The sequence below is a fragment of the Canis lupus genome, chromosome 24 (assembly GCF_011100685.1).
Source record: "Canis lupus familiaris isolate Mischka breed German Shepherd chromosome 24, alternate assembly UU_Cfam_GSD_1.0, whole genome shotgun sequence".
NCBI lineage: Eukaryota > Metazoa > Chordata > Mammalia > Carnivora > Canidae > Canis > Canis lupus.
Genome location: NC_049245.1, coordinates 37,166,610 through 37,175,657, shown reverse-complemented (window position 1 = coordinate 37,175,657; position 9,048 = coordinate 37,166,610).

Below are 9,048 nucleotides of genomic sequence, written 5' to 3'. Positions count from 1 at the left end.
CAGCCTGGGCCGGGGAGCATTTGGAGTTCTCATCAGTGGGTCGGGACCCCCCTCCCCAACCCCCACACCCCGCGCCACCCGGAGCCGAGGCCGCTCTGGGGGTCTCCAAGGAGCCCCTTTTCTTGCAGGGCATTCCAGCTCGGACCTGCTCCAAGGCCTAGAGCTCTGAAAACCAGCAGCGGCGAGACTGGGCCACACACAGGCCAGGATGCGGGGGCGGGCTGGGGAGGGTGGGGGCGGGGGACCTGGGGCCTTCCCGAAGGAAACCTCTTGCAGAATTGCTTTCTGGTGTTTGGTTTTGAATATACATACAAGTGCATGGGGGAACACACACACACACACACACACACACACACACACCTCCAACAGCACAGAGGATGGAAAGGGTGTGGAGTGAAAAGTCTGGGTCCCTACCCACCTCCTCCCAGGTCTCTATTCCCTCTAACTGAGAATTCGATGTTGCCAGCGTCTGGGGTCTCCTGCAACAGTGCAAGTATTTGCACACACACCATCCCCTTACTCTTCTGGCCTTTTTCTACAAGCAACAGCCCACTTTACACTCTGTCCTGCCCCTTCCTTTTCTCTCCCATGGATTAATCCATATTTCTGGCACAACTGCTGCCAATCACCATCATGTTAATAATAGCAGCAAGGGTTTCTGTATCTCTGACCTACTGTGTGCTGCACACAATTCCAGATGCCTTACACAGATTAATCAGCCGTAAGTTTCAAGTGATCCTATTAAGATGCTCTATTATTCTCATTGTAAATGGGGAAACCGAGGCACAGAGCAGCAAGGCATAGGCCTAGCACCACAGCAGTGACAGGCAGAGCTGGGAGTTAGGCCCAGGCTGTCAGGCTCCGAGGTCTGTGCTCCAAACCTCAGTACCATTTGCCTCTCCCAAGGCTCCAGAATATCCTGTGTGGATGGTTCCTGGTAAATTTGATGAGGCCTCCGGTGATGCATCATGGGATTGTTTTCATCTTGGGCTGGTGCCTACTGTGTGCAAACACTCTGGTGGGACGTCATGCTGCACAGGGTTTGGGGGGGTTCCTTTCCCCAAAGGGCCTGGCCCGTCACAGGGGTTAGCTGCCGGAGGGCCTAGGACCATTGCCCAACGGCTCTCGTGGTGGAGGTGTGCTGACGCCTGATCTGGTCCCCGGGGAGGACAGGGGAAGCCTCAGCAGCAGCCACATCCCGGGCCTGATTCCAGGGAAGCCCAGATCCGGGCCAGCACATCCAGGGTTTGCAGCTCCAGGGTCTGTCCAAAGCCTACCGGCCATCTCTTCTCTGATGGGTGGACAGGACTCCAGACTCCCTAGTGATCGTCCCACCTCCAGCCTCACCCCTCCAGTGCAGGCCACGTGCTGCAGCCACAGCAAACCTTGTAAAACCTAAATCGAGCCAGGCCTTTCCAGGCTCACTACCCACCTCTCAGGATAAGGTGCAACACCCTCTCCACTGCCCCCTCCCTCCATCCAGGCCAAGCCACAGACAGGTCCCCAGATTGCCACGCCCACCTCACCCTTTGCACAGTCCATCCATCTGGAACGTGCAGAGGGTTCTGCACCCTTCATCCGGCTAACTTCTTCTCACCTTCTGGTCTGAGCTCACTGCCTTCCCCAAACCCCCAGACTGGGTTAAGGAGATGCCTCCCCTGGCTCCTCCTGCCTGGCTCAGCAAATCTTAGCTTGGGTCACACTGTTGTCTAACAGTGTCCCCTGGCTGTGTCCCCTGACAGAATGTCAGCTCCAGGAAGGTAAAGATTTTTGCCTGTTTGATCCCTTTTGGTATCTTCTGATCCTAGAGCAGAGTCACTAGCAGATCCTAGTGCACAGCAGGTGCACACGCACACACAAATTTTTTTGTTGAAGGCATGCATGCAGAAATGAATGCATGAATGTATGAGTGCATGAATGAATGAGTCAGTGGAAAGCCTGGATCTTTCGACATAATGGCTGCCCTGAGGGCAGTGGGGTCCAGCACTAGCCCTGGGGACAGGAGGAGAGGGGGGCACAACGTTTACAAAGCACCTACTGCACATCAGGCATTTTCTCATTCCTATGATGAGACCCATCATACAGATGAGGAAACTGAGTCCCCTTCACTCACTCCACAAACCCATCCTGGGAGTCTCCAGAACCTGGGCTGGGAGCTGGGGTGACAGCAGAGAACAAGGCAGGCCCGGACTCTGGGTTTTCCGAGCTGATGAGGGAGATGAACCCAACAGGAAGTGGAGCAGAGTGAGCCAGAATTAGAGCCTGGGCACCTCACACATAGCCAGCTGCTGGTTCCTGGCACCACCACGAGAGAGCTTGTTTAAAGGTTACATTCTTGACACAATTGATGTCTGCTTCCCCCTTTGTGGGTGCTCCACCACATTAATGAGCTCACTATGCACCAGGCCCTCATCTACACACTTGACACAGATGAGCCATTTCAATTCTCACAGGTCCTCTGAGTGGGGAGTATTACAGCCATCACACAGATAAGCAATCCCAGGCCCAGAGAGGGCAAGCGTCTTGCCCAGGGACGCACAGAGCAAACCCAGGAAAGTAACGTTATGAAATCACCCACCAGGTCACGCACGCCAAACCCAGGATGAAGTCACCGGAGGGCAGGGCGTGCACAGGGTCTTCCACGCTTTCTGCCACGTTGTCTTTCTCAGCGTGGGAACACAGACGCTCGGGTATGTTGAAAATGGTCAAGTGGCCGTGTGACCCCATGACGGAGTGACTAACTGTGGACACCGAGCAGGCTTGGCCTCCGCTCTGCGTGACTCGGGGCTGAAGCCAGCCTGGGCGTGGGGGCCCCTCCCCACCCCGCCCCCCTGGCCCTCCCGGCTCTCAGTGACGCAGCTGTGGTGGCATTTGGCAACCCCGGCTGCCCACAGTTACGACAGCCCCGCATCTGCCAGCTGGGGGCCGGGAACCCAGGGCCTGCCCCTGCCTCTGCCAGTTGCCACCCCCTCCCAGCAGCCCCCCACCCCACCGTAGCCCAAACACCCGCTCTGCAGCTCTTGCCTCACGGCACTTTCCACCACTGACATCACAATTGTTTGCAGCAACCAGAAAGTCCATGCCTCGGGGGCAGGAATTGAGTCTGCGCCTGTCATGCTCTGGTCCCCAAACTCGCGTGCAGTCGGCCCTCAGTAAGAATTTGCTGGATGAACAAATAGAGCTGGATAAATAAACTGCAAGCTGTCCCTCCCTCCCTCCCTCCCTCCCTTCCTTCCTTCCTTCCTTCCTTCCTTCCTTCCTTCCTTCCGCAGATAGTAATTAAGCACCTGCTGTGGGCCAGGCCCTGTACTAGGTGCCGGGGACCCCCCAGTGCAGGGAACGGCGGAGAGCCCTGTCCTGGAAGCTCACGTTCCAGAGAGGACCATGCCCGCCAGCCAGCGATGCAGTCATCCCTCAGACGAAATGCAGAAGTGCAGCCACTGCGAGGAGGAGCGAGGTTCCAGCGGCTGCACCTGCAGTGGCGGAAGGGGGTGCCTCCCTCACGACATGGGGCCCTGCAGGGGCTCGTTCGCACCTGGATGGCGCACCCACTCAGCGCCAGGTAAAGCGGGGAGAGCAGGGGGCGGGGTAGGGACGGGGTTATAGAACAGGAAGGCCGCGGGCACTGAGCAAGAGTTTTGGGGCGACCTCGCCCTCCCAGGCCCAAAGGGTCCCTGAGGAAGTGGCGCCCGAGTCACGCAGCGCCCCGCACCCTGGAGCCAGAGCGGCTGGGGAAGACTATTCCCGAAGGGGCACCAGCTGCTGCAAAGGCAGGAAGGCAGCCACACCCCAGGAAGCTGGCGCCTCTGCCCAGGAATGCCCTTCTCTGGCCTCACTTTCTCTTTTGTGCAAAGGGAGTGGTGCCCCCACCCACCCCCACAGCGATGCTGGAAGGTTCTCTGGGAGACTGCTAGGGGCGGGACAAGACACTTGCTTTATGTCCTGCAGGGACCTTCCTGCTAGGCCGTGAGCCCTAGGGGAGAGGGCCCAGCACGGCTGCACACAGTAGGCGCTCAGGCCGTGTCTGTGGATGCGATGAGCCCAGGGGTCTCAGTTTCCTCATCTGCGTGATGGGGATGATGCTGATGTGGCCGCAGGGCAGGAACAAGCCGCTCCCCGCCTCCCCGGGGCAGGCCTCTGGGGGGCCCTGGAGTCCTGGATGAAGACTCCTGGCGCTGGGGCAGGAGGACAGGGGCAGGTGGATGGAGCTGTCATCCAGCTGCAGACTCTGAAGAGGACCCCGAGGTGCCAACGAGGAAGTGACCCGCGGCCTCCATACAATGGAAGGAAACTGAGGTACGGGAACAACAATAGTGCCGTCATCGCTGACGCTCCCTGAGCACTCACTCCAAGCGGGCACCATGCGAGACCCGGGCCTCGAGTCCTGTCCTTTGGTCCTTCCCAGGACATCACGACACCACGACATCACGGAGGAAGCGGACTCTGCTGCTGGGGAGGGGAGTGAGGACCAGGCCACCGGGTCGGGCACCTGGGAGGGGTGGAGGGTCTGGCTCCAGAACCCACATCATAAGCCTGGCACTTCCTGTGGGGGGGTGGGTGGGATGGAGAGGTGAAGATAAGCCCTTATCTGGGAGATGGAGGGGTGTGTGTGGAATAAATACTTGCAAGAATGAGCGGAGGGGGTCCCCTGGGCACCTGGTCTGGAAAGCCTGTGTCTCTCAATCTTGGATTTGTGAGTTTAAGCCCCACATTGGGATAAATAAATAAATAAATAAATAAAATCTTAGAAAAAGAAAAAAAGAATGAGCAGTCTCCCAGGACAGTCCTATGTTCTCCCTACCTTGGACCGCCCAGGACAGCTTGGAGAAGCCCCAGTCCCCAATCCACCCCAGCAATCACAATGTATTCTGCTTCATTCATTCACTCATTCACTCATTCATTCATTCATTCATTCATTCATTCATTCATTCAGATAAGTAATAGAAAACAGAAGAGAGGAAGAAATGAGACCAAACATATCCATGTAAACAATAAATGTAAATGGATTGAAGGGCTCTATTAAAAAACAAAGACTCTTACGTTGGATCGGAAATCAAAATTCACTCATTTATTTATAGGACAAATACTTACTCCATGCCTAAAATATTCTAGGTCCTGTTTTAGATTCTAATGATAGAACCTAAAAATAAAATCTCGGTTAAAGAAGGGGAAATATGGGGAAAAAGGAATCCAGGGAGAGAGACCTGTAGGTGCAAAGCCCCTGGGGCTGGAGTGAGCTTGGAGAAAGAGAGGAGCAAAAAGTTTGCACTAGCAAAAGAGCGTGGTCGGGGTGTGGCAGGAAAAGTCAGCAGCGCCAAGTCCCTGAGAGCATAGGAAAGGGCAGCAGCTGCGGCCAGCACATCAGCACAGGGAGGGTTGAGCGGCAGAGGAGCCGGATCTTGTTTACATAGAGCAGAGGGTCAGTGACCAGCCACACGAGCTGGACTCTTGACCCTTTCCAGCCAGGGGCCCTTCCTGCCCCAAATGGAACCAGGATGGCCCAGCATAGCCTCCCCTCTGGGAAGAAGACCTACCACGAATTGAAGGTCGACTGGGTGCCAGGCTCTCCCATTAGTGGTTTACATGCTTAATTAGTTCAAAAGTAATGCCTGGTTAATTTTCTCCCCCTTTTGCAGAAGAGAAAACTGAGTGTCAGAGAGGTAGGGTGACCTGCCTGAGGCCACACAGTGAGTCGCAGAGCCAGGCTTTGAACCCAGGGTATCGGACTAGCATGTGCCTTCCTGACACTGTATCAATACTTCCTGGGAAGTGGCAGGGGGTGCCCTCTGTGGGCTGTGTCCTTCTGTGGATCCCCTCACCTTGACTACCTCAGTTCCCCATCTGGGAACTGGCATCAGGTCAGTGTCAGGACCTTGATGACTCCCTCCCTTGGGGCTGCGGAGTTCCCAAAGTGCTGAGCTGGCATTCCCCATTCTACCCTCACCATGACTCCACTTGACAGAAGAGGAAACTGAGGCTCAGAAGGGGGAAGTGATTCTCCAAGTTCGTGACCTTGGGGTCTCCTGAGGGCCAGGGACTTTGGCTGAGTCTACTCATTGGATGGTAAGAAGGGGACACCCAAGGACACAGAGACTTTGAGGTGGTGTTGTGGGGGGAACAGGGCAAGGACACACAAACAAGGAGGGAGAGGAGGCCTGGGAGCCAAGACACTGGCCTCCAGCCTCTGCATCCCCAGGGGATGCTGGGGGCTTGGCCTCTCAGTCTGGTTATTGCCTGAGAGTGAGGAGGGGCCATGGGAAGTCCCCCCACAGCTCCTCACTCAGGTCCTGCCCTAAGTCCTGCCCAAACAAACAGGAAATGCCAGGCAGTGCCGCCACCTACACCCCCCCCCCCATCCCCCCACCCCCGGCCGGCCGTGGGAAGGCTCTGCCTGAGGCTCTGGTGCCTCAGCACCAGCCCAGCCTCAGTGGGGCTCCAGGCCTCTCAGTGCAGCATGACCCTGGACAAGACTGTCTCCTCTTGGGGCCTCAGTTTCCCCCTCCATAGTCACAGGCTCAGAATCAGCCCTCTCCTGGCTGTGGGGCCTACGGCAGGTGGCTCTCATCTCTGAAGCCCAGCAACTCCTTCTGTAAGATGGGGGACTGTGCACACGCACCTGCTCCCTCAACAGACCCACGATTACATGACCCCAGGCAGGGGTGTGACAGGGGAGGCTGGCCTCCAGAGAGGTCCCCGGGGCCCTTCTGGGAAGGATGTCCTGGCTTCCTAGGACTCAGGGCCAGTCCAGGTGCCTCTCTGAACCTCAACTTCCCAATCCGTAAGAGCTGGGATGCTGGCTGTTTGGCAGGGAGTGAATGACAGGAGAAGGGATCACCCCGTAGGCAGCATCGGGAGAAGGGAGCATGGAGTGGATTCAAGACAGGTGCCACCAAGGGCTTTGGGAGCCAAAGAATGTAGCCCCCTTGTGCCTTGGTTTTCTCTCCTTGTGATAAAGGGTGGGCCAGAATAGGTCGGGTGGGACGAGCCCCATCTCTTGGGGGCTTGCAGAGTGCTAACAGGGGAGAGGAGGGTGAGAGAAACAGGCCTGGGCAGGGGTGAAGGTGGCTCTGTCCCCTCCCCCTGGTCCTTCCAGGCAGAAGGCAGGTGTTTTCAGGTGCCGGGCTTCTATGAGTACTTCTCACTACTCCCCAGACCCTGGCTCCAGATCCCAGCCCAGAGCCTTCTCAGCAAGCTGTGACTCCATGGACTCAATAGAGCCTGGCAGCTCAGAGAGGCAGAGCAGCTGGCCTGAGGTCACACAGCAGAGTTGCCAGTACTTCTTCAGCTTCCCCCCTACTTCCCTACCCAGAGACAGTGGGAGACCCAAGTCCGAATGGGAAAGAAGCCACCTGCCAGTTCCATGCGGAGAAGGCGGGGGGTGGGGGGGAGAGGAGCCCCAGACTACGGACACTGGGGGAACTAAGGTACTAGGAAGGATCCCCTGACATTGAGGCACCAAGTGTGCAATGGCTTCTATATTTGGGCCTGTTCACCACCCAGGGCAGACGTGTCCTGGAACAGAAGCTGGGAAATGAGCTCAAGCTCCCTCATCCCGTCCTACCACAGATACTAAGTTGCTTCTCAGAGGTTTCTTTACTGTAAAGGATAATAAAAGACGTGGTAAAGGTGAGAGATAGTGGATGTAAAGCCAGTGTCCAGAGCACCGCTCAGTAAACCGGGCTTGTTGTTAGAGCTGTTATTATTGGATTAGTTGTTTTAGTTGTTTAATCCCTCTGAGCCTTGGTTTCCTCATCCGTGAAATGGGTGTAACAGTCCCCTCCTCTACGGAGACTCCCTCTGAGGATCCCAAGAATATTGCCTATAAAGCACTTACTATGTGCCTGGCTTTATTTTTTCCACTTCTCTTCCAACACCCATCACAGGGCCTGGCACACAGTAGGTGCTCAATATACGGCTTGGCTGCGATTATTCCTGTTACTATGACCCTGACTTTCCCACTCCCCAGCTGTCTGAGATCTTGGGCAACTCACCAACTTGCTGTCTTGCTCAACCTCACTTTCTTCCTTCATATACTGAAATAACAATAGTGCCTATTTCCGGGAGCTGGGTGAGGATCCATTCATGCATTCCACAAATACTTATCAAGCACCTACTGTTTGGGGCAGGGGGAGCGGGTGTACAGCTAAGAACAAAACAGAAAAAAAACAAAACAAAACAAAACCAGCACCGCCCTTCAGAAGCGGCTATTTGTGGGGGAGACAGACAGGGAGCATCTGTATTTTACGCAGCCTGTTGGAGATGGAGAAGACCAGAGAAAGGCAGTCGTGTGGAGCGGGTTTGGTGGAAGGGGGGTTGCGTCGGAGAGTGTGATGGGGAGTGTGCCCTGTGGTCCTGGAGCCCCCCACCCCAGGGCCCTGCGGCCTGGGAAGGACTGCCTCCTCCGGGGCCCTGGGCTTGGGGCTTTGCCCGGACAAGCCTCCACCTGGCCTGGAAATCCTCACCTCCAGGGCCTCTCCTCCCCAGACTTGTGCAATCGAAGTGCCTGGACTCTGGCCTTGTGCTCCACGAACCTCGGCCACTCCTGCTGCCTGTGACTCGGCTTCGGCACCGGGATGCCCGAGGAGAACTACCATTGTCATTAGATAAGCAATCAACTATAATTATAAATGATATGATAACACCCCACAGCCCAGGGGCTTTGCAGTAGATACTATCAGTAGCCCCATTTGAGAGCTGAGGACAGTCTGGTGTGTGTGTGCGGGGGGGTCACCACCTGAGGTCACACAGTGGCAGCCCTGGGATTTGAACTCCCAGACCTGTGGTTCCAGAGGCCAGGCTCTTGCCAGAGCTGGAGAACAAGACAGGCCGTCCAGAGGTTCTACTCAGCCCCCTTGTGAGGCCAGTGGGAAAACCGAGGTGTGGGCAGGCTCGGGGAGCTGCTTCCAGCCACACAGAGACCCCCGAGCATGTCCGAGAGGCCCCTTCCCACGAGCTAGGGGGCTCTGGGCCCTGCAGGAAGTGGCCGGGCTCGGACAGGCCGCTTTGATCTGCTTTACGAGCCCCGGCTGTTTATGGAGGCGCAGGCCC